At 51.6% G+C, this 25,392-nt stretch overlaps 1 protein-coding gene and 1 long non-coding RNA gene across 8 annotated transcripts in view; both read left to right on the plus strand.

Annotated features, from left to right (window-relative positions):
• The first annotated feature begins 100 nt into the window (after positions 1-100).
• On the plus strand, positions 101-1,920 carry LOC138117113 (uncharacterized). Of its 2 annotated transcripts, XR_011154521.1 has the most exons (4): positions 101-507; positions 1,201-1,278; positions 1,354-1,464; positions 1,842-1,920. It is a non-coding gene; the product is annotated as an uncharacterized lncRNA (long non-coding RNA). The 2 variants fall into 2 exon arrangements; XR_011154520.1 differs by having other exon boundaries at positions 1,201-1,464.
• A 4,085-nt stretch (positions 1,921-6,005) lies between these two features.
• ANKRD11 (ankyrin repeat domain containing 11) overlaps positions 6,006-25,392 on the plus strand; it is a 132,479-nt gene continuing 113,092 nt past the window's right edge. Inside the window, exons 1-2 of one of the 6 annotated variants that reach the window (XM_069027213.1) lie at positions 6,006-6,273; positions 19,286-19,380. The gene's annotated coding sequence lies outside the window, so the exon portion shown is untranslated. Of the gene's footprint in view, positions 6,274-13,060; positions 13,211-13,256; positions 13,518-19,285; positions 19,381-25,392 lie in introns of those variants that run through there. The other 5 variants (XM_069027215.1, XM_069027211.1, XM_069027210.1 and 2 more) reach the window with 5 other exon arrangements.

The raw sequence follows: 25,392 nt of genomic DNA on the forward strand, positions 1-25,392 counted from the left end.
GTTACCCCGGTAACGGGGGGCTCCGGGGCCGGGCCCTGTCCGGAGCCTCAGGCCGAGCCGGTCCCCTCCCGCCTCTCCTCGGGCGGGCTCTGGGCTGCAGGCGAGCCCCAGGCCAGGGCCGGCCCGGTCACGTCTCCTGGAGCAGACGGGTCCCCACCAGCCCGGCTTTCTCAGGGCTCTGTAGCGTGGCCAGGGCCCGGCACGGCCTTGGCCTGGTCCCAAATTATTTAGGCAGGAGAACAAACGCTTGGGAGGGGCGAGAGGGTCCCTACAAGGATAGCAGAGAGGCTGCAATCTGCACCACTGGGGGGGCCTGAGACTGGAGTCTGGTGGTGCGAGCACACAACCAGCCCGGCTCTGGGATTTTATCCCTCCTAATCCCTTGTAATTGTAATGCCTGGGAAAAGAAGGAACGGCCTCTGCAGTGTTATTAAGGAGAGAGGAAAGAGACCAGCTCCCTCCCTGTGCAGCTGTGGCTGAGGAAGGTTCCCTTTCTGACAGCCCGAGGTAGGAGTGGGCTCTGGTAGAAAACAGCCTTTGTGTCTGCGGTGGGAGTGAGGGACTGAACTGTGTTCCGAGGGAAAGGGAGTGAACAAACACATAGATATTTATATTTACTTTGAGGGTGGGCAGGCCCTGGCACAGGGTGCCCAGAGCAGCTGGGGCTGCCCCTGGATCCCTGGCAGTGCCCAAGGCCAGGCTGGACATTGGGGCTGGGAGCAGCCTGGGACAGTGAAGGTGTCTCTGCCATGGCAGGGGTGGCACTGGATGAGCTTTAAGGTTCTTTCCAACCCAAGCTCTTCCATGACTCCATGAAGGACGGCTGGGGGTCTTTGCCTCGCTGGTGCCAATGCAAAGTGATGCCAGAAAGGAGAGTCAGGAGATGCTGCCCTGCATGGGCAGCTCAGGCTGTCCCCTCTGTGCGTGCCAGAGGTGACCTTGGGAAAGGTGGCTTCAGTCACTGCCCTTGGACTGACAATATGCTCCTTTGGGAGTAAGCCAATATTCTGAGAGGACAGATATAACCTGATCCAGGCTTGGCCTTGCTGGGATGTGCTCCAGCCATGACATCACTCAGTAATGCCACATCTATTTACTACTGGGGAAAGGTGCTGGATTGGAGGCCGAAATCCCTGGTTTATCTCCTGAGCAGGTTAGGAGCAGGAAGCAGCATTAGCAGCCATGTCTTGTTCTTTTCAGGCCAAGAGAAGTCAGTTTCCATTGGAAACACAGCTCTGCTCTGTCTGAGAAGTCACCTCTCCTGTTTCCATGCTTCCTGTAAGGCAATCTTGCCCTCTGAGGCTCGGGAAGTTCCTCAGCCCCCCAGTTTATCCCTGACTCATTTCCACGCAGCACTTTGCCAACGGGGTAAATGGATACCTGGAATCAGATGGCCACTGTGCCATCCACAGACTTCTTAACAATGAATCAAAGGATTACATGCAGAGCTGAAGCTGCTGGAAGGTAAGTTCAGACTTTTTACAGGATGAAAAAGTGCCCCAGCAGCTAAGCCAGGACTTTGCTCCAGCAGGACAAAGCCCCTGGCTCGGAGGGCCCGGAGGTTCCCAGCCTCCCCCAGCACTGTGCATCTCGGTCATGCACCGGATGGGATTTTTTAGATTACTTCTTTGCAGATGACAAATCAAGGTCAAGGGATAGATGCTCCCCTTCAGCACAGCAAGGCCAAGAACCCAGGAAAACCTTAGGATCAGCAACAAAGGATGTGCTTAAAAGACCACATGGTTTTCCCTCGAGCACAGTAAAACTCCTCACCAGGAAAGAGCTGTTCAGCCTTTTTCCATGAGCCAGTCCTAACCCATCACACCTATTCTCTCCTCCAGGAACAGCTTGGGATCACAGCGAGTTCCAGTTCCATTGCAGAGGACAGCATGGCACCAACACTGACTGCTCCTCCCTGGGGCACAGAGCCTCCCCAGCCCCAGGGCGAGCCTGGGACACAGCACCGGGGTACAAGTTCTATCTTTGGGTCACCTCTAAAGCCCTGCGAGTGTAAGACAGGCAGGTGACAGATGGCTGGAGGCAGGGGATCACGGGGACTCGGCCACCCCGCAGCAGCCACCGTGCCGTCTGCCAGCCGGGGCTTAGAAACCTCCGGAAAAGCTAACACGGGGAAGAGGGAGCAACGCTCCGAGGGTGACGGGGTAAGGGGCAGAGCAGGGGGAGGGAAGTGGCTTGTTTGTGGCTCAGAGCAGATTGCTCTGCGGGAGTGCACTCCCCAGAGAGCTGCTGGAGCGTGCGGAGCTCGGAGAGGCCCGGGAGTCCATCTGTGTGCGGGAGGTGGCTGAAGTCATCTCCAAACCCCGCAGACCGGAGGAGGTCACTAAGCTCCGAGTGAGCAACTGTCACTCCACACCCCTGAAATCCATAAGCAGCCTGGAAACCCAAAGCCTGTCATTAGGAATGATAAAAACAGTAATTAGAGCCGGGTTGTCATGAGTTCACACCTGGAACATCAATACAAGGCGTTTACCCAGCAGCAGGAGAGCACTTCCCCCGGAATCCATCCTCTGCGGATGCACCAGGCACAAAGCTCCACGGACCACTCTTCACACAGGTGTAAGTCCTGTAAGGAGCCTTGCAAACAGACTTTATCCACCACAGCAGCAGCTCCCAGCTTTGAGGGATCCAAAAATGCTGCTGCTGTGGAGGCACAGGAGCTACATCAGCTCCTGGGCTGTGGGCTCTGCCTGTCCTGATCCCAGTCCTGGTGCTTCACTGGGACTGAGCTGGGTGCACAGTGGGCTGCACTGAGGAGTTAAACCTTCAAAACACACAGACTGGGGGGCAAACCAGAGGTACCAAGGAGTTAGACCTTCAAAACAACGCAGATTTGAATATGAGAGAGCTGTTGCATGAGTTTAGCCTTAATTACATCTTGTAGAGCTCTGAGTAGCCACCACACTGTAAAGCAGGTGAAAGCCCAGACTTTTATTTCTTTATGGTATCACAGGTGGAACAGCTTAAGTTGGAGTGTCCTTAACAACAACAGCAGCAAAGAAATACAAGGATGGCTTGAAAGTAGCTTTATTTAGTAAAACTGAGTCTGTACAGAGCCAGGGAGGTTCCTGCTGCAGTACAGCAGCTGTACTCCTCACTGCCTTCCCAAATGGCTGCTTGGTTTGCCAAACCCATTTCTCTTCAAAATGTTAATAGATGACATTAATTAAAACATGAGCCAAGCTTTAAAGTAAAGGTTTTTCTAATCAAAGTTCTTCTAGAGTTTTATTCTCTTGGCCTCTGTGATGTTGGCACCTGACTGGTCACTCAGGATTCACCCAGCCATAAATCACACCTTGTTTCGTCTATTAAAAATAGATCCCCATCCCTCCATCCTGAGCGGAGCTGAGTCAGCAGGGAACTGCACCCACAGCAGCACAGCACAGGAATTTCTGACTTTAGGGTTGGCATGATGGTTCCTTCCTTCACAAGACAGCTGCTGAAGGATTGAGGCGAGTTTGGTCACCCACAGGTTGCCGGAGCAGGTGAGGAGCTGACACAGGTGCCATCTCCAGAGTGAGCCAGAGAGCAGTGCCAGAGCAAGGCGTGCAGGGTCAGGAGCTCTGTCCCCAAAGTCAGTGTCCTTTTAGCTCACTGCGACAGACAGAAATAGGCCTGAAAGCACATTCCTCAAGCGGCCTAATTTCCCTGCCCTCACACAGTGTTCTCTTTCCTCTTCAGCACCAGGGTATTTGTTTTATTTTAGGATTTAAGAGCTTACAACCTTTATCGAAGGATAAAGGTGCTCAGCAACTGACTGTAATTTTTTTTTTGTCTTAAGTATTGCAATTAAGGAGCAAAAGCCAGCCCAGGGTAACAAACCCAGGCAGGTTAAACATCCCCATCACACAAGTCTCACCCAGAAAACCAAGACAACAACCCCCAAGGAAATAATCCTCCCATTCCTGCTAGCAGCTTCCCTTGCCTAAATACTTGAAAGTCCCTCCCTGAACCAGGCTGTTGTGTTCAAATAGAAAAAGGTCAGGGTGACATAGAAAGGGTTTAACTTCCTCCCCAGCACTGGATCTCTGACCTGGATGACATTCAAGGTTGTCAAGGAAGCAGTTACAGACAATTATATTTAGGAAATGAAAACATGTATTTCCCCTCTGTTCAGAGGCCAACACTCACCTGCAGCGTTTGCAGGGAGCTGTGACAAGAAGCTTAATGGAAAGGAAGCAAAAAAAACCCCAACCTCTTTCTTTTCACTGGTTTAGTAGGTCTTACAGAGGAAGGAGATGGGTAGAGATAAAAAGACTAAGCCTAAGTGGAACACAGGACCAGCTTAACAGGCTCAGAATAAACCTCTCTCCTGCTGTTATTTAACAGCAGAGCCGGACACGTGCTCCTGAGCCACTCCTTCCTGCTGAGCCCAGCACAGGGATTTCTCTTGCTGGGGCCTGTGGCACCCCCAGCACATGAGAACCGTCCCCCAGGCTGCCAAGTGTGTGACCCGGAGTGGCCCTGCACATGCCAGAAGAGAGATCCCAGTTACAGCCCCGCTCCCGGCGGAGGGGGGTTAAAAACCAGGACAATTCTGGATGAGGTCATGGGCAGAGCTGCTGCCTCCAGGCTTCCCCATCCTCAGCATCGTGGTGACGCAGCCCTGCCACCCACACCAGGGCCCCGCGGGCACCGCAGCTGGGACCTGCTCCACGGACGGGATTCCTCACTGGGATTCGGCTACCTTGGTGACACGGAGGTGCTGGGGCAGTAGATGTGTGGTGCAGAATAGACACACAACAGAACAGTGGAAGAGTTTGGGGTGAATGAACCTCCAAGTTCATCCTGTCCCACCCCTGCCGTGGGCGGGGACGGCTTCCACTAGCCCAAGTTGCTCCAAGCCCGGTCCAGTCTGGCCTTGGACACTGCCAGGGATCCAGGGGCAGCCACAGCTTCTCTGGGCACCCTGTGCCAGGGCCTGCTCACACTCACAGGGAGGAATTCCTTCCCAATATCCATCTGTGACTGATGGATCCCAGCCTGTAATCAATCGCCACCTTGTCAACCAGACCAGAGCAGTGAGTGCCAGGTCCAGTCGTTCCTTGGAACATTCCAGGAGAATGAAGGAATGACTGACATTATTCATCAGGGATGATCTGTTAAGGAGATATTTAAAATGTTTTCTTAGGAGGCACCCTACACATAAAAACTGCACAAAAGCCTTTTGGTGTTGTGTGATCGGCACTTGAAAGGATCAGGCCCAAAACCCAACCTGGTCAGGAGCGAGCAGCTATCCCAGCCTGTCCCTTTGTCCCTTTGCTCTCCAGGGCCATCACCCTGGGCTGGTGGAGCAGCCCCGCGCGGCACCGTCCCGCCCGGCACCCACTGCCCCGACCAGGGCACCTGTGCGAGCCCTCAGTGTCCTGCTGGGCAGCGACTTCCAACGCGGCCACTTCGGAGAGCCGCGGCACAGCCGGCACCGGGAGCTGTAACGGGCCTGTGGCAGGAGCTGGGCCCCGGCCGGGAGCGGAGCGCTGCGTGCCGCAGGAGCACCGGGGGAACGCCCCGCGAGCAGAGGTGCCCCAGCACCCCCGACGCGTTTCGGGTACGCCGGTGCCCCAAGTGCCAACACCGGCACCATCGAACACCGCCCCGTGACCACTGCCAACCGGGGAGGGCCCGTTCCGGCGATCCCACCATGCCGGGGCAGCGCGGCGGGCCCGGTCCCGGGGCTCAGCTCAGCCCGCAAGTCCTTGGGGGGGCCTATCCCGATCCCGGTGCCGGGCACAGGCCGCACGCCCCCGCGGGCCGGTTCCGGTGCCGCTCTCGCTGCCGGTGCCGATCCTGGTCCCGCTCCCGGGGGTCCCCGGGCCCCTCCCGCCCCCTGCTGGCCCCGCCCCGGAAGCGCCGCCCGGCGCGCGCGGCCAATGGGCGGCGGCGCTGCCGGGACACGTCGCGCGCCACCGCGCTCCCGTCAGGCTCCGCGCGCCACCGGGGTGGGGGGGGGGGGAGGACGGGGGGGCGCCGCGGCTCCTCCCCCCACCCCGGATCGCCGTGTCCGCCAATGAGCGGCGCCGTCTCATCGGGCCAATGAGCGGCGCCGTCTCAGAGGCGCGCGGGGGATGGAGCGCGCGGCCCGGAGCCGCCACGGCGCGCGCCCCCCGCGCTAGGGCCGGACCCCGGGACCCCCGGACCCCCCAAAACCGCCCCGCAACCCCCCCGCAGCCCCCCCCTCTATGCGGCGGGGCCGGCCGAGCCGCAGGCCTCGCTCCGCCGCGGGGCTGCCCTTGGCCCGCTGAGCGCCGAGCACCGGTAAGCGCCGGGGGGCGGCGGGCGGATGGCGCGGGGGGGGCACCGGGGCCGAGGGGCCGAGGGCGGAGGGGGTCCCGGAGAGGGGCTGCGCGGCTGGGGGAGGGGCAGCGGGAGAGACACCCGGAGCGGGGGGGGCCGAGGGGACAGAGGTCGGAGAGGGGCACCGGGCCGGGGTGGGGGTTCGAGGAGAGGCAGCGGTAGCGGCGGGAGGTGGGACCCGGTGCGGGGAGGGGGCGGCGCGGGGTCGGCCGGAGGGAAGAAAGCGCCGCAGCGCGGATGGGAAGAGGATGTTGGGGTTTTGGGGGGGCGGCGAAGGAGATGAGGGGCTGTTTGGGGGCTGCGGGGCGGCACCCGGGGGGCAGGGGGTGTGAAGGGGCTGCAGGGAGAGGCAGCGTGGCTGGGAGGTGGTGGCTTGGCGGGGCCGCGGAGAGAGCCCGGCGGCTGGTCGGGGTTTTGGGGTGCGTAGGCTCGTGGGGAGCCGTGGGAGGAACTCGGAGCTCCGTGTCGAGCCCGCAGCCCCATTTCCCACCCCCCGCCCTCCAGACCCCGTTTTTTGGGGTGGGGATGTTTTTTTCGCAGGGGTGCGGGGAGGGGGGGGAAGTGCTTTTTGGGGTGAGCGCTGTGCTGGGAGGAACAATACCAAAAGTTGTCTGAAATGGTAATTTCCGTTTCCCATTTCATCATCCCCGGGTAGGCGTTAGCCCTGCGTGTGTGTGCGCAGGGCCGGGGCCGCACCGAGCCCAGCCGGCCCCAGCCCCGCGGCTTTTATTTATTTCCCCGTTTAATCTTTAAATCGCTCCGTGTTTCTGTCCTCCGAGGAGCCTTTGTGTGCCGGGGAGGGGCTGCTCGACACCTTTGCCCCTTAGCAGAAAGGAAGAGAGGGAAAAAAAAAAAAAAAGCCTCCCAAGCCCAAACAGCTGCAGCCCAGGACGAGCCTCCCCCAGCCCAGGGATGGATTCATGTTTAGAAAGGCAAATGTGCTCGGAGGGAGCCGGGATGAGCCGAGCCCTCGGTGCCCTCTGCCCTTTCCCAGAGGGAGCAGCTGTCCGGGGTGTGCGGCTCAGAACGGGCCCTTCATTGAGGCACAGGGGCCGTGTGTTTACGGCTTGGCTTCTCCTCCAGGCTTGGGGATCTGTTTTGATATCCAGTTGCAGGAAAGGGTTCCTCCCCCCTCTTGGTTTTGTACACAAAGTGCTCTCTCACCACTGGGGACATGGCTCTATAGGCAGAGAGCAAATTCCAGGCAGCTCTTGAAGCAAAATTCCCTCCTGAGATGGCTTGTGAAATGGGGTATATACACCATTTTTACCCTCTCTGTAGGCAAAGGTTTTTAGGTGAAAACATCTGTACTGCTTTGTAGTGGCTGTGTGCTTTCCTGAAATTTATATAAATTTAAGGAACTTGGAGCTCAGTGTATTTCTCCTTTTTTTTTTTTGGTTTGTTCATAAAATGGAACATTTTTATATAATGACTCCAATTATTTCCTTTTTCTGTGGGAGAAAACCACTCCACGGAGTCATGGAGAGGGAAAAGGAGATTAACTCTCACATGTTTCCCAGCGGCATCGATACATTCTTTGTGTGTGCCCTACCAGGAGCTCAATATTTAACTCGATTAGCTTAAAAAGGGAAAAAGTTGGCGTTTTTACAGGCTGGATTTTCTGGCAGATTCCAGGTCGGAGCACTCCGAGATGGCTGTGAGGTGGTGGAGGGGTTTGGAACCTGATGCGGAGCGAGCCCTGCGCCTCGGCGGGGAAACTCTGGGCACGGCGTTTGGTTACAGAGCTCCGTGACCTGCTTTCTTTCCGTGGGAAGCGCTCGGCAGGGCAGGATCTGGCTCGGAGGGGTGGTCCGTGCCTGTGTGGGCGAGCTCTGGGGCTCTGTGGGAGCCGGTCCAGGGCTCAAAGCCGTGTCTGCGCTGCCTTGGGGGTGTCGGGGTTTGTGGAGCTCAGCGCTTTCCATGCAGGAGCGCTCCGGGTCCCCCTGGTTCCAGGAGAACTCGTCAGTCCTACGGGAGGTACCAAACCTGCCGGGGCACATGCTGCCTGGAGAAGGGCTCTGCTGTGAGCCCGTCCGGGCGAGCCGGGGCTTGTGTCACCCCGGGGTGTCTGAGTCAGAGCCAGGGGTTGGTTGGTTTGCGAAACTCCCAGCAAACCGAGTTGCCCGTGCAGCAAACAGCGTGCTGGGCTTGGAGCGCAGCGAGCCCTCAGTTCCCAGCGCTTTTTTGCCTCCTTCTTGTTGTAAATAGTGACCGAGGAGCCCCGGCCATGTCAGCGCTGGCTGCCGCGACTGGCTGGAAACTGGAGATGTTGCGTTTTGTGTTGCACACTTGGTTTTGCTGTTCAGTTCTGCTTCTGCTTTTAGAAATGAACTCTTCTCTCTTGTCTGTGTCTCCATTTCATAAAAAAGCATGGCTCAGAGTGAACTGTGTTTTTTTTTTTTTTTTTTTTTTTTCATGGGCAGCTTTTTGTTTTTATGATGTTGCAACAGCATTTTCTCAGACTTAAACCTGCAAATTGTCCAGTTTGAGGGTTGGGTTTGGATGGGGGAGGAAGTCTTAAAAAAAAGCCCCAGAGCAAAACCCCTTTGGCTTAATTTCTTCCTTCGTGTGTGGTAGGCAACCTGATAAGATTATTTTATTTTCCACTCGTGTTTTAATGGACTAAGTCCCCCCAAATGCTTGTGAACAAAGCGAAGCGTAGCGCGGCGTCGTGCCGCGTTCTTCCGCTGCTCAGCAGAGCAGACAAATGTGTTTCTCTGGGGTCAGTGAGACTCGTCGTGTTAATCAATACTGTACCAGCAGTGTTCCCTTTCCAGGGAACCAGATGGGCTACTTACAACTGGTGCTGATTATTTTAACTGTGTAATTGTAACATGGCTGCGTGATGACAGTGTTTCCTGCAGATACTTCAAAGGAAGGTTCCCGACGAGTGTGTCTTTACAGCGTTTAATCTGTCCTCTTTGTCTTTATGTTGTGGCTTTTGGACATGTGTTTGAAGTACTAAGCGGTTTTTTTTTCCTTACCTCCAGCTTTTCTATACATTAAAAGGAGGCAGTTCTCTGGAATGATGAAGCGTCTCCAGTGTGGGAATAAACCCAGGGTTTTAGAGGCTCCTACAGTGGTAGGTTGGTTTCAGTGAGTTTTAGATCCAGGCAGTGACTAAGCCAAAAGCTGGGAAGAGATGTAAGTGGCTGTGAGGAAATGGCAGTATTTTTTTAAAATAGTGCATGCGGCTTTGTTTTGGGGAAAATATGTTGTGTGGTGACTTGAGTCTTAACTGGGACAGGCTAATTACTCGGTGAAGAAATCCTTCTCCGAGGGAAGGAAAGGCACAGGGCTGGAGCTGGTTAATTATGTTCTGTAAAATTATGGAGTGACGGCTTTCTGAGGAGGTCTGCCCCTCTTCCTGCCCTGTACCTGAATTTCAGGCTCAGCAGTTGCCTTACGGATTGAAATTCCTCCTGGGTATTAAGATTTAATGGTGGTAGACCCAGAGCAAGTAGTGGCAGGTACTGCTGCTTTTCAGTACAGCAAAGCAAATAATACTGGAAAATATTTACATGGGGGTTGTTATTCTCCTCGTATTTCCTCGATGAGCTCTAGTAAAGGTGCTTGTGTGCTCCCTCCATTGCTGGGGAGAATTCCCTGTACTTCGGTTGTAAAAGGCTGCGGAGAGGAACCGGTGTCTCCATAGCAAAGATTCCAGTGTTTCGTGATCACATATATTTTTACCCCATCTAATTTAAACCAGTCTGCACGACACTCACAGGAATGATTTGTATGCAGCTTTTAAATATTTTCCTCCTTCCTGCGTGAGGGATTAGCGGCACAGAGCTGCTTTTTCGGAGGGTTCTCAGCCAAGTGTTACGTAATTTGTGTGCCACCGATGCGCGGCCATAAAAAATACTCCCATCAATGTTAAGGGAAAGCTTGTGTAGGCAATTATTTGAAATCACAAGCGTCCTAGGCAGGTTTGTGTAGCCTTAAAATCTGGGCAAAGTGCTGCCTTTGGAATCCTGCTGGGAAGGGGGGTGGGAAGCTGTCAGTGCCCGTGGTCTGGAGGCTGGTTTTGAGCACATTCTACTCCACTTTTTAAGCTTTCCTGTGTGAGAACTGGTGTTTTCTGGTGTATTTTCTCATGCAACTGTTGGGTGGTTAAAAGCCTTAATTTCTCTGAGTCTGAGTGGTGGTGCTTCAGCTGGGGCTGCTTATGAGTGATGCCAATTTGTAATCTTTTATGAGAGTATGGGGGAAAAAAAAGTAAAAAGAAGCTTAAATGCTAATAACAGCGAAAAATCTGCTCGGCGTGGAGTGCATGTGAAGAAAGCGGGTGCACGTTGGGCTGTGGAGTCTCCGTCAGCTGAGCTGGGGGCTTTTAAAAATCTGCTCTAATTTTTATGCTGCATGTGGAATGGCTAATCCCATAAAAGCCTCGCACCTTTTGACAGATGAAAAGCTGCTGTTCTTCACTTATTTGAGCAAAATATTTTTATAGATGGTATTAGCTCTGTGGCTCCGAGGGTAATTCAGTCCTTAGACGAGAAAGATCTTGCTTTGATCTGACAGCTTTCAAGATCCATTTCCAATCTTGGAGTTCCATTAAGTCTGTTTGTAATGGTGCCCTCAGACTTTTTTTCTGTTTATGTGACTCTTTGGGGTGTTAATGTTGCTCTGTATTTGAGTTCTCTTTAATAAACTGAAGGAATAATTGGGGTCAGGAAAGGAAATAATCATGTTAGAAGGTGCAGTTAATTATATCAGGTATTTTGGGCTTCAGAATTATTTGTCTTGATTCTAATGTTTTCTTCAAGTTGTAGGATGTAGTGGAGTTATCAAATCATCAAACTAGGACAGTGGGGCAGGGTGATGTGTGATGGTTAATTCTGGCAGTGTGAAATGAGTGTGGCTGCAGGCTTGATGTCCATGAGGGCCGTGGAGGATAGGAGGGATGGTTTCTCTGGTGAGCAGTCTCTTCCCGCTTCTGTGGGGCAAGAGGTGGTCTTCTGTGTGGTCCTGTGTCCATCCAACATGATTTAAATGATCTTGTGTCCATCCTGTATGACTTACATGGTTCTGTGTCTGTCCAATGGGTTCTTTGTGGTCCCGTGTCCATCCAACACGATCGGTTTGGTTCTATGTCTGTCCAGGGGGGGTCTTTGTGGTCCTCTGTCCATCCAACATGGTCTGTTTGGTGCTGCGTGCATCCAATGTGGTCTTTGTGGTTGTGTGTACATCCAGTGGGATCTCTGTGGTAATGTGTCTATCCAACATGATCCATGTGGTCCTGTGTCCCTTGAGGATGGCACGGGACCCCCCTGGCTCAGCAGCCCCGTGCAGGGTTTGGGTGGGTGCCGGCTCTCGGCAGGAGCAGCCTCCCTGCTCCCTCTGCTCCTCCTCCTCCCTTGGGGCCCCGCCGGCGTCTCGCCAGACCTCACGTCTGAGAAACCATCCTGGCTTTTCCTGCCCCTCTCAGTGCTGGCTGGGAAGGCGTGAGCTACCAAAGAGGACGTCTGAAACCTCCTTCTCCTCGGGTTTGTTCCCGTTTTCTGGAGTTCACCGTGTGAGTAAGGCGCGCTGCTCCGTGCCGTGTAGCTGTTGTGAGCAGAGGCTGTAATTGCAGCCTGGGAAGGCCGAGGGACTGGGAGATGCTTCCCCACGGTAACCCCACAGCGAGCGGGTGGCAGCGCCGGGGAGGGAGTTGGCTGCTGGAGTCAGAAGAAAGTGATGTTTTTTTCTAGGTCAGGGTTGAAGGCACTGTCAGGGTGGTGATGTGCAGCATATATTACTGTCTGCATTGTCCCTGCCATATGGATGTGTGCACACTGCCCTTGGCATTCAGGCATTGAATTATTTATCCTCTCCAAATCTGGAGGCAGCCTTTCTTCCCCGTCTCGAAGAAAACCAAACTTACCCGATGAGTGTTTTTAAAATAAACCTTCCACTGTGAATTACTGCAGTGGCGGGAGCAGGGTATTGATTGTATGTTGCGTTTGGATTCGGAAACCAAAGGTTACAACACTGGATATCTTGTGGAAACACTGAAATATTTATTTTGCTGTTAGGTGCAAGTGTGTCTATGCTGGTGCTGGGTTTGTATGTGGCTAAAATGCCATGTAATGAAATTTCCGGACCTGGAGAATGGAAAGGGTAGAAAACTTTGTAGTACGTGTAAAAGCAGCTTTGTCTGAGCTGTGTGTGAGGGAATGGATGTTTTTCCAGGGAGAAGGCATCTCCTTTCCTCTTGTGCTGTGTTGGATTTGCTCTGAGAGGAATGTTAAGGTGGTCCTGGTTTGGGTGATGGGCTTCAGGTCCTTACTGAGAATGTGGGTGTTTGCAGGGTGTCACGGTGGGGTGGTGCCAGGCTCGGGGAAGCAAAGGCTGGAGGGAGCTGGCTCTGTAATTATTTTTGAGAGAGTGACAGCTTTGCAGGATAGAAAAGGTCTCGAATAATTTACCTTTAGAGCAGCATAAAGCTTCTAAAACTGTGTCACAGGCACGGGGAAGAATCAGAGAGTCAGGAAGGGAGATGTTACCCTCTAAAAAATTCACCACGATCCGGAGGCAGTGTGTCCCTGAGGGCTCAGCAGCCAGAGGCTGGAGCGCTGGGCTTGGAAATACAGTGCTGCCCTCAATATCGGGATGTGAAATGAAAGGATGTGTAATTAGGAACTCCAAAAAAAAAAAAAAAAGGCATTAAATAGCTTTAGAGGTGAATGGAAGCTTCATTATTAAGTACCAACTGCTTAGCTGCAGTTCGTGGTGCCTCTTCCTTTCAAATCACGAACACATGAAAGTGCTCCCCGCCCCCAGCCGGGGCGTTATCGGCTTATCTGGGCAGGAGTTCAGAGCCATAAAAACTATATCCTGCTTACACCTTCCAGCCGATCCTGTGACCTGTGCTGTGTAAACAAGTTGTACCAGGAGCTCCAAATGACTGGTAAGTGGCTGGGTTTCTGCAGGCTGGTTAAGTCCAGGAGGGCCAAGATAAAGTTCCGAGAAGTTCCCCTTTGGGAATGGTCTCCTGATAGCTGCTACAGGGAGGAGGTGGAAGGGCTGAGATCCTGCTGACTCTGGCAGTGACTGTATCCCATGGAAAGCACTTTGGGATAGACTTTACACTCCGGGGCTGGTGTTTTCCACGTTCTGCAGGAGGATGGCTGTGGCAGATTGTGAAATGTCAGCGTTGTGGTAACAACACCGACCGGCGCTCTGTGGTTGCGTCAGGCCTTGGATGTGCTGGAGATGTAAGCCTGTCTATAAATATATCCATATATCTTTGGATGGATGGGATTAGCCGTGGCGGTGCTGGGAAGAGATGGAGGTAATGCGGGGAAGGGGTGTGTGTGGGGGGATGCAAACATCCTGCTCCTGGCTGTGCTCTGGGGGTTTAAATACCACCGGGTGCTCCGGTTATGGCGCTTGGCTGCTGCCCACCCCGAGCTGTCTCCGTGGTTTCATCTTGCAGCTCGGCACAGGCAGATCCATTTATCCAAGCTGGACTGTAATGAGCAGGTTTGGGGATTTAGTGTGTGAAACTTCACCTTTCTCAGCAGCCCAAGGGTCGGGTGCACAGGTTTGAAGATGAAAACCTGTTCTCCTTGAATGTTGACCTTTTTTATTCATGTGGTTGCTTGTCCCCACATATGGGGGAACATGCTGGGTTTGGGAATTAGGCTGGCTGGTGGCTGCTCTGCATTCCCTCCTTGCACTGGCCTGTCCTGGCACGCGCCAGGGTCCTGTGTGATGGCTCTCCTGGCTCTGAGCTCTCTGCTCCTCATTTTCCCAGCAGCCTGGAAGGTTTCTGGCTCTCCCAGGAGATCTGAGGTGCCCTGTGTTACTCAGCTGCTCCATGGTGAATTCAGTTCCCTTCCCCTGTGATCAGCACTGGCAATGGGGTGTTAAACTGGTTCTGTGGTGAGAGACAAATTCCTCTGAGTTAGTCCAGGGCGGAAGGGATCGGACAAGAAGTCAACTTCGTGGCTCTTTCCTGGTGTGCTGAGTAGAGCTCCTTGGTTAGGGAGCTGGAGGCTGTAGTCTTAAAACGCTGCATTTAATTTCCTCCTGTAGTGTGTTCTGTCTGCAAGCTTCCCCTGCTTTACCCACCAGGATGTTTCTTCTCTCTCCTGTCCGTCCCTCCCCTTTCCCAGGAGCCTCATCTGATGGAGGGTCTGCTCTTGCCTTGGTCCTCCTCATCCAAGATTCTTGTCTCTAATTTTAGCCTGTCTGCCTTTTGAAGTCCCCTCCTGTCTGTTCCTGCCTTTCTCCTTCTCTCTGAGTTGTTACTGCATCTTCCTCTCCCTCTGGAGAGCTGGACCTTGTATTTGCACGGTGGGAGGAAAGTGCTTGGGAAGGGAGTTGAAGCTGTGGGTGTGTTGAGGTGAAGGCTCATGGGGTGTGGGGAATGCTGGCAGGGATGTTTGGGGTGCTCACAGGGAGCAGCCCTTCCCTCTCCTGCATCTCCCTCACTGTCCGTGCTTGGATCCGCTCTTGGAATCTCTTTTATGGATTTATCCTGTATTTGTACGATGGGGCTCTCTTCCACAAGGTTACTAGTAGTGGTAGTGCTGCCCAGCAACCTGGTGTCCCTGAATCTCCTGCCCTTTTCCCTGCAGGAAAGCTGCAGGCTGCCTGGTTTTTCCTGGAATCTCACTCCATGTTAGCGTGTATTTGCTTACGTTTACAGAGAAAATGACTTTTCTAACAGGGAGGCATCTGACACAGTCAGGTCTCCTCAAAGGGATGTGGAGCCCATCAGGGAGAGCAGGAAGGCTGCTCATCCTGGTGGGATCCACCTGCTTGGAGCCTTGGGAGCATGGTGTGTGCAGCATAATCTGATTTGTGCCTGGAATATAAATCCTGGCTGTTGCAGACATGCAGCCTGGGGTTTTACAAGTTCTTTTGTGAAAACAGCATTCAGCCCCTCCACTGCTGCAGCAAGGAGCTTCCCTGGAAACCCAATCCCAGCAATTAGTGAGGTTTGCAGAGGATCCTAGCAACTGCTGCTGGGGTTCCATTGGCAGGGGTTAGGTTTTGTTTTTTAGACTGTTTGTAGTTACATTCTGTGCATTGTATGGAGATACATAAACTAAACCACAAGAAGTTCCACCTCAACAGGAGGCAGAACTTCTCATGGAGGGTGGGAGAGCCCTGGAACAGCTGCCCAGGGAGGGTGTGGGGTCTCCCCCTCTAGAGGCATTCCAAACCCACCTGGACGTGTTCCTGTGACACCTGCTCCAGGTGCCCCTGCCTTGGTCGGGGGTGGGACTGGATGATCTCCCGAGGTCCCTTCCAACCCTCTGCCTGCATATCCTGTGGAGGGAAAGGTGTAGGGGGCTGAGGAGCAGTACTCAGCTGAAGTGATAATGGGAATGCTGCTGTGGGCTCTGCAGGAAGTTGATCCTCGGGGAAAGTGGAACATGGCTGGAATATATTGGGTGGTGTGTGACTTTGGTGTTTGTGGGTAACCTGAGCTCACCTGTGAGGAGTTTTGTTACCCAGATACTCTCTGACCTGACTTGCTTTTGTCAACAGTGGCTCCGGATGACTCGGGAGCGATGCTTTCCGCCAGGGTGGTTATGTAAAACCTTAGTACGCTGCGTTCTTCCAGCTCGGCTTTACAACGTGCACAGGGCTCCGAGTGGAACTTCAAAGGAGGGAGTTTGCTTTATGGCTGAACCTATGAGCAGTTTTATGTGCAGGGTGGAGTGAACTCGTGGAGAAGATTGCAGTTTTCCCACTGTCATAAAAAGTTACGATCCTCATGATCCAAGCATTGTTCCGTAGGCAGAGGCAGGAGGCAGATGCAGAGGTCAGTGGGAGCGTGCACGGAGCGAGCTCAGATGTGCCAGCGCAGTGAATGCCCTGCTCTGTGTTCCCAGCGCTCCCAAACGCCTTCAAAAAGTGCCTTGTGCTCTTTCTGGGGCTTCCTAAGAAACCTGCACCTGTGTTACTTGCCGAACAGGCAGGCATTTCCATGGGAAAGGAACTTGGCAGGGTGGCCGTGGAAGGCGGCTGAGGGGGGGCTGTTTTCCAGGGCAGTATTTTAAACCCTTCTGAAAACGTGGCGTTTCAGTGGCACAGACTGTGAGTCAGTTTATAACCTCCTTCCTTTCTTTGGGCTTTTCTTTGGGGTACAAGCCAAGGGAGTTAAAAAAATAACGAAGTGGCTGCATCTTGACGAACCTCATTCCAATTAACTTCCCTCATGCTCCAGAAGATACATTCCCTAAACTGAGATACATTCCCTTGAAAAGGACTGTTCAGGCTAAGCTGTGACAGTGGGAGAGTAGGATCACCTTTTACAGCCTTAATTGTGAGCTTTTCTAAGAGCCCATTTTCTAAAAGCCGAATTTCTGAAATTGTGGCCTGTGCTGCCTTTAAACCCTGGTGGGGTATAAGAGTCTCCCAGCTGTGGAGTCACCACTCCAAATTCTGAGGTATGAAACACCTTCCAGTTCTCAGTAAGTTATAGTTGATTCAAATAAGTCACTATTCCAGTTTTCAGTCAGATCTTTCTAAATATAAACTTAACCTCTTGTTTAAACCATTTTCTGCTGGGATGGGGAGGTGTAAATGTGGTCTTTGTTTGCAGACAGGAAAATTAAAGATTCACAACATTCAGAAATGTGCATTTTAGATCTTCTGAAAAGCTGCTCCTGAAAGAATGTTTCTGTTTGGAAATGGGCAAATACCTTGGGTAAGGTGGGTTGTTTCCCATTCTCTCAGCTTGAAGAATTTTATTCTGATGAATAGACTAAAACTTGGGGGGCGGGGGGGTGGAAAAAGACTCTGATCCTTCTCTTTGGATGATCCATTAGCTGCTCCAGCTGCCTTTTATTTATTTTTGTAGACACATGTGTGAATGTAAACATTTTATCTGGAATGGCCTTGCAAATGTTCCCGCATTAACATATATTGTCATGGAGAATAATTTTCATTTAACTGTAATTTGCTTTATATTTTCCTGCCTGGTTGCCATGGAAACGCAGACGGATGTGGCAGGGACTCCTCACAGGAGCCAGGTTATGGATTGCCTCTCTAATGGACCTCTGTTAATCACACTGCAGCCTGCACTGGAGGAACCAGGGCTCTTTGCAGGAGACACTTTATTTAGATAAACTGTGAGATGCCTGTGCTACCTTAGCTTAATATTCAGAGTTACCAAGGGTGTTTTTCCTTTCTCCAGAAGTTTTTTTGTCATAAGAACTATGTATTATGATCCTGGAATTGAGATATATTTATTTAAGTTTAATGTCGGTCAGACTTGATTTTCAATTTTCATTTCATTTGCTGCAATAGCTTAACTGGTAATGTTCTTTCTTGGGTTCAGTTTAAGATCTGAAACGTTGGAAACAGAGCAGTGAAACATTTGTTATCTTTATCCCTGCACAAGAAGTTGACTTGCTTTTCATAATAATGTGTCTGTGCTTTTGTGTTTCCTTTTGGCTGCCAGCAGGTAGAAAGGGGGCAAAGATGGATTTTATTAAATTTATCACCTGTGGATTTTGGGTCTGTTTTGCACCTCTTGTTTTTGGCTGCCTTGTCCATGTCTGTCTCACAGCACAGCTCCTGTTCTGAGCTGAGCCCACACAGCGTGTCCAGGGAAGGGAAGGGAGCTGGGGCAGGGTCTGGAACACCAGGGGTGGCTGAGGGAGCTCAGGGGGCTCAGCCTGGAGAAAAGGAGGCTCAGGGGGCGACCCTCTCACTCTGGAGGTGTTAGAAAATGTGTAAATGTGACACTTGGTGGCTTGGCAGTGCTGGGCTTGGTGACCTCGGAGGCTTTTCCAAACTAAACTATTCTGTGATCTCCAGAATTATCAGTGCTCAGATTCTTGACATTTTAGGATGCTGATCTCTGCCTTTGTCCATGGCTTGTTGGATCCTTGGAAGGAGCTGCCTTCCAACTACTGAGATAAGAATCACGGTGGCATGGGTTCAAACTGAACTCGCCAATTAGCAAATGATTCATTTTTGGTTAATGGGGATGAGCTCAAGGAGAGAAAATCAACCACCTGTGATTCTATGCTCTGGGTACTTCCATGGCAGAAACCTCAAATCGTAACTTAGAGACATGAATATAATTTGTGTCCTGAATCAGACCCCTCAAAATGAATTTTTGGGTGGGTTTTAAAGGGAAATTGGTTTGGCCCTTCCTTTGCTGCTGGTTGTGGTCAGACGCCCATGGCCGGTTACATAAGGCCGGATTACTCCAGCACGTGGATGTTTCCCCCTATATATGGTCTCACAGTTATTTCTTGGTGCTTTGCAGAAGGAATTGGGTAACTTTTTGTTCTGTAATGCAGGATGAAGAAATCCAGCATGTTTTTCTGTAATGGCGTATAAACAAGTAGTGTAACATCCTATTTCAGGCATTTGGAGGAGGAAGGGCTGAGGAGGGGAGGCAGGGCTGAAGCAAAGCTTTATTTTCCTAGACCTGCCCACCAGATTTTAGTAGCTTTTCCATCGGTGGCTGCTGTGAGTGTTACAAATGAGCTGGTTTTTGAGGTGTGTAAGCTCAATTCAGTGGGTGCTTAGGGTGTGGAGAAGCCTTGGTTTTAGAGGTTGCTGCCGGTCCCCTCTGCATTTCTGTCTTTCACTGGGTGATGTTGGTTCTCTTTTGCTGCTCACGAGGGGTGAATGTGATTCATAGTCTAAAGCCAATCTAATTTTAATACAAGTCTGAAAATGGCTTGGTTCTACTCAGGACTTCTGGGTCTTGCGTAGGCTTTTTGCATTTTTTCTTTATTTTTGTTTTTCCACTCCTTTTCTGCTTGTTGTCCCATGAATACTCAGAATTGAGCATTTGTGTCCCCCAGTGGCACATTTGGGATTCCCAAAGGCACCTCTGAAGGGGGGTAGGTGAGGCCATCTGCATCCAGGCAGTGCCATCTCTGAGCTCTTGGATGGGACAGTCAGAATACCTGGCAATTTATGAAATAATAAACTTTCTAATTACTGATTAGTCTCTAATTCATAGTTTTACCTGCATTTTATTCCATTTTTGGACTCCCAGGTCTGAGGCAGTGATCCCTGAACACCTGCCAGGTGCTTTTCCCGAAGGTGTGTCCCTGAAGGGTTGGTGATGAATGGCACTGTTGTAGGTGGAAGGTAATGTGACTAAATCACCTTTTGTGGCCTGGGAATGGACTCCTGCACCTAATAATTGGGTTAAACATTGGCTCATGGTGGCCAGGAGAGCAGAGCAGCTTTGGTGGCCGTGGCCATGTTTGGCTCCCTTGGAAGCTTCACTTTGAGGATATTCTTCATCAGGAACTGGAGTGCCAGGACACAGGGAATGCCTTCCAGCTGCCAGAGGGCAGGGCTAGATGGGATATTAGGGAGTAATCCTTCCCTGTGAGGGTGGTGAGGCCCTGGCACAGGGTGCCCAGAGCAGCTGTGGCTGCCCCTGGATCCCTGGCAGTGTCCAAGGCCAGGCTGGACGGGGTTTGGAGCAGCCTGGGATAGTGGAAGGTGTCCCTGCCATAGCGGGGGGTGGAACAGGATGGGATGTGCTTAAGATCCCTTCCAACCCAAACCATTCCATGATATTTTTCATGCTTCACTCACTTGGATTTGGACAGCAGCTGATGCTGCTTTACCATTACTCATTGAAAAGTGTTAATTGCAGATAAAACAGTAGAAAGCCAAACTGTTGTTCTGCTCCTTTCAGTCTCGTGGACGCTCGGGTTGACTTTGAGCCGCTCATCCCATGTTGTGCCATGAATACAGCTTTGAATTTATCTCCATTAATTGTGCCAGAGATGTGGGGGGAAAGAGCACTTTGAATGTATTGCTGTTCCCCAAAAATGGTGTAAATCGGGATGAGCTTAGGGGGAGTTTGGAGGAGCTGCCTTGCGTGCAGTCGTGGGAAGAGGGATTTCTTCAGGGAGTGGGTGAATTGTTTCCTTCTGCTCTGAGCAGCCTCTTAATGAGCTGCCCTCTCCAGGGTGCGGAGAGATGAACCTCCCATGGCTAACTCCAGCCTGGGAGGCTTCCACCACATCGCTGCCTTTGCATCCTTGGATCTAAAAATACATCCATGCTGCACAGCAGACTCCAGGCACGTTCATCTGCTCCCTTTAGGAAGGGGACTTGTGGTACTGGATGAACTACTGTGGAGATTGTATTTTTGCTGTGCTGTGTTACCAGTTTTCTTCTTCCAACAGAAAAGTGTCGTGGAAATCGCTGCTCTGGTTGGAATTCCCTCTCTGACAACAATAGCAGCAATGGGGTGGGGTGCTTTGGAATTGTTTAGTGAGGGAAAGTTTTGGAGGAGCAAGCTCTCCCAGGCTGCGCTGGCTCCACCGCGTGATTCCTGTGCGCCGGTCAGGCTCCTGCAGGAGCGTTCCCACCGCTGGCTTTTGGGATACTTCTGACCACTGCTGGCTCTTCCAGCGCAGCTCTGTAAGATTCCTTTTTCTCTATTGGAGCTGGGTTGCTCTGCCACCTTCCCCTCTTCAGCTGGAGTCATTTGGTTGTAATTTAGCACGTTTTCCTGGGATGAGGAGGAATGAGAGCTTGCCAGGCTAACACCTCAGAGCACTCCTGCAGTTACTGCTCCCTCTGAGCGCAGTGATTCATCCCCAAGGCAGACAGCTCGTGCCCTCCATACCTCCCTGGAGCTCCAGCCATGCTCACACCATGTGCTCCAGCCTATCTGGCTACAGGCTCAGCTGGGATGCTGCTCTTTTCTGCCAGCCTTTGTTCCCAGGTAAATTCGGGAATTTTTTAGGGCAGCAGCAGCGGCGCGAGGGCCGGTTTAGACACAGCACGGAGGGGCTGGAGCTGTGTTTGCTGCCTGGTGTTGAACAGCTCAGTAGCTGATTCTCTTCACGAGTTACAACTTGAATTGCTGCTGTTTGTGCCAGTGGGGCGTTTGAGGTCTGGGATCCAGGATGACTTGCAGCGAGGGTTGGTTGCGTAAGCGTGTGTAGCTCCGCTCTTGGTGCTTTGTTTTCTCTGTGTTCTGAGAGACGCAGCTTTTGCCTCTCCAGCTATTTAAGATTCAGAGTGTATTTTCCTCCTTCGATGTTTGGCTTACCTTGACAGGCTGGGAGAGCTGGGCTTGTTCAGCCTGGAGAAGAGAGAGTTCTGGGCAGACCTTAGAACCCCTAAGGTTCTAAGGTGATAAAGGGCCTCCAAGAGAGCTGGAGAGGGAGTTTGGACAAGGGCCTGGAGTAGCAGAACAAGGAGGACCGGCTTCAAACTGAAAGAAGGAAAGATTTAGATTAGATATTAGGAGTAAATTTTTGGCTGTGAGGGTGGGGAGGCCCTGGCACAGGGTGCCCAGAGAAGCTGTGGCTGCCCCTGGATCCCTGGAAGTGTCCAAGGCCAGGTTGGACGGGGCTTGGAGCAGCCTGGGGCAGTGGAAGGTGTCCCTGCCCATGGCAGGGGGTGGGACTGGATGAGCTTTAAGGTCCTTTCCAACCCAAACCACCCCCGTGGTGTTGGCACAGGAGCTCACCTTCTCCATCAGCCTCTGTTTTCCTGGGATGTGCTGCTGCTCATTAGCACAGGCTCAGTCACAAGCTGCTCAGACAACCTAAACCATTTGTAAGGAAACTGTCTTTAAAATATGGATGGCATTAGAGGGACTCAGGCTTAAAATTAGAAACTGTTTATGATGCACAGTTGTAGTTGTTTACCTTGAACCATAATTATCTTATTTCCTGAGTTAAAAACGTCACGTCAGCTTGCTGAAGCAGGATTTGATGACAAAGGAATTGTTTTTAGCCACCAGCAGAGCAAAGAACACTTCAAAATGTGTGTCTAAATATGATTTTATAACCTGAAGTATAGCACACTCAGGATTTTAAATTGGCTCTGGAAGTTGTGTGGGCTTATGGGTCGGCCATTTGGCCGGGGATCAAGGGACTGGGTTTAATCCTGACTCCGTCCTTTTGTCCTCTGAGCGTTTTCCTTGCCACCCTCTGTGCTGTTTGTTTGGACGGCCCTGTGTTGGAAGGGAGGGCTGTGCCCTTTCTCCGGGCGTTTGTGGCTGTTCCCGGGGCGCGGTGTCGTGGCACGGCCGCAGCGGGGTTGTGCTGCTGCGGGGGGTGAGGCTCCCCCACCCTCCAGCCAGGGGACAGAGGAACTTCAGGAGTTTTCTGCTGGGCTGGCAGGTTCAGCCGATTTATGGACAAGCTCTGGAGTGGCCTGAGAGAGAAGCTGGGTGCCAGCAGCTGAGCAGGGGCAGAACCCGTATCCCTCGAGCCCCTCTGAGCGGCTGGGGCACTTCAGTGGGCACAGACAGACATTTGACTTCCTTGTTTTATTGTTATTATTATTAATGACTGTATTTCCTTATTTCATTATTCAGCAATGCTCTCTGATCACATGTGGCTGAGGTGGCCTGTGCCCTCCTCACACCCTTTTCCAGACTGGATTTCTGTACCTGAGCGAGATGGCAGCTGCTCCTTCCTTACCTGTGCCTGGTGCTGCCAGGATGCTCCTTTCTTGGGAGAATGGAAAGTGGGAGGGGAGCAGCTTCTTTAATGATGACAACTGCTACTTAAACCTGTTCAGGGCTTAGAATAGAAAGGAAAAAAGATCAGTGGAAGCTGTAGGTGCTCTCAATGTATGTGGGATTTTAAGGAATCTTTTTATTCTGACCTTAACTTGCCAGGCCCCAGACAATAGGGGAGGGATGCCGTGTGGAAATCAAGGAGGTGCTTCCTTTCAGCTCTTTCTTTGCTGTGTAATTTGAGGTGGTTGTAAGGCACTTATAACTCAGGAATTGTAGACTTGAGCACATTCTACAATTACCTTTTTCATGTTGCTTGCTGGGGACCTCCTGGGTTGTCCAGCCAGGTAACGGTGTCTGATCCTACGTACCTGGGTGTGGGGCTGCTGCCACCTGCATATTCCTGAGAAACCTGTATTTGAGTTGTTGAAGTATCTGGTTGTAACATTGCTGTCTGCACAGAGAGTTTTCTTGGATGGGGAAGTTGTACTCAACATGCTCAGAATCCAGCCAGAATCTACTCCATGGCTATTTGCTGGTTTGTTTTTTTTTTTCCCTCTGTGAGGGAGACTGTGTCTGTTCTTGAAGGCTGAACAGTGACTTCCTTGACTCCTCCTTGGCTAATTAGTGTGCTTTAAAATGGGATGCTTGCATCCTTTTCACCAATCAGCATTCAGAAAGGAAAGGAAATAGTTCAGGTATTAATAGTAACCTGTATCCAATTTGCCACGGAATTACACGGATGCAGATGTCTGGGACTGCAAAGGTGACAAATGTGTCTGTCTGTCACTCTTCTTCTGAAAAATGGTATTTTCTCGATGTGTTAAAATTTAGCACAGAGTAAGAAATGCACATTCATTTTTAAATAAAGTGGAGCTCGTCGTGGCCTAGTGGCATCGTTCACCCTCCTGCTTCCCTTGGGAGAAGGTACTGAGGGAACTGAGTGGGTCTTTGTGGTGAAGTCACAGGGAGGGATTCAGTCTGGGGAGGGCAAGGATGTGTTTGTCCCACCTCACTCGTATTTAGCAGGAATGGAAAGGAGAAGGAGCCTGAACTATGGCAGCAGCTGTGAGCTCACTTTAAATTACAGCTTTAGTTCCAGAGGACATCCTCGCTTCTTGCCTTCACTGGGTCAGTGAAGTTCAACATCTTGGAGCTTAATCCTCATTCCTGGAAGTGTCCACTGCCAGGTTGGATGGGGCTTGCAGCAACCTGGGATAATGGAAGGTGTCCCTGCCCTTGGCAGGGGGTGGAACAAGTTGAGCTTTAGGGGCCCTTCCAACCCAAACCATTCTGTGATTCTATGATGTGTCATCACAGATCTTGACCTCTCCTAATTCACTGGAGAAACATCTTGGTCATTCCTGAATTTAGGCTTCTGTCAACCCTCAGTTCCTAGGGACTGCATTGTCCATGTCAGACTTTCAATTAAAACTCTTAAAGGACAGTGTGGTTTTCCAGGAATCACAGCTTTGTTACAGTGGGACAAATTGAACCTTGGGCTCTTCACCCCACAGAAGTGTCTGTGTTTTTGAGGACTGTATCAGGTTATTTTGTATTTTTTATCAAGTAGCACAGACAACACAAGCTTTAAGAACTGTAGATCTCAGCATACATCTTATCTGCAGGGCAAAATAAAGGAACTTTAAGACCAAGAATATATCACCTACTTTTGTTCTGAAGGCCGTCTAATTAAATTTTACTTGATGCTGCGATTGTGTCACAGTCAAACACACTGAAAGGTGGTTTTTTTTTAGGACTAGTGGAATTCTCTGCATGCTTTGGCTTTTCACTTGGGTAGCTGGTGCTGTTTGAGCATAGTTGGTTTGCGATTGCTGCGGGAATGTTCGTAAACTGCAGCGAAAGGTCCTGGAGCTTACCCCAGTGCTGGGAATCTCTCCGAAAAGGGTGGGAGTGGCTGCAGAACGTGAGGGTTTGCTCTGTGTGTGTGTGCCTGGAGATGGCTGTGCTGGGAGCCCCTGATAGGCTGCAGGGGGGTATTTATCTCAAATTTATGTGGATTTCTTGGAAACAACTCTTTATCCCCTTTCAGATCTACAGAGCAACACCTTTTCCTCCTCCCTCTAGAGAGTGCTGAGCTGCGTGGAGTGGTCTGGGAGTGCTTTTCCAGGCTCCTGAGGGAAGTTGCCACAAATCTGATGATCCATATTTGCTGTCCATCCCTTGGCAGGGCCAGGAAAGCTTTCCTGCTGTGCTGGGCATGGGTGTTCTGGCTCTCACGGGGATGGTATAGACAAAGCTCCATAGACAGGGATTTCTGCACTGTTTCTGTAGAGGTGGCACGTTTTCTTTCCCAGACTCCAGCATTTGTTGGGATTCTTATCTGACTTGCGTGCTGTAACCAGGCAGGAATAGAATCGCTGTTGTTGTGGAAGGAACCCATGGATATTTATGGAAGACATCTGTGGGGTTTGTAGTGCTGCTGCTCACGGGTTCTTCCCCCACTCCCCAGTCTCCATTTGCTCAGGTTCTGGAATTATAATGGGATTTAAAGCATTTTTCCCCATTTCAGCAGGTGAAAGCTCTGGCTGTGCTGTGTCAGGCTGTGCAGGCAGGCACTGAGCTGTGCCAACGGAGTGCACTGGAAAACATTTCCAAATTTCCCCTCCCTCCAAATTTGCTGTAGTCGTTCCCCC

Source organism: Aphelocoma coerulescens, chromosome 11, assembly GCF_041296385.1.
Source record: "Aphelocoma coerulescens isolate FSJ_1873_10779 chromosome 11, UR_Acoe_1.0, whole genome shotgun sequence".
NCBI classification, from domain to species: Eukaryota; Metazoa; Chordata; class Aves; order Passeriformes; family Corvidae; genus Aphelocoma; species Aphelocoma coerulescens.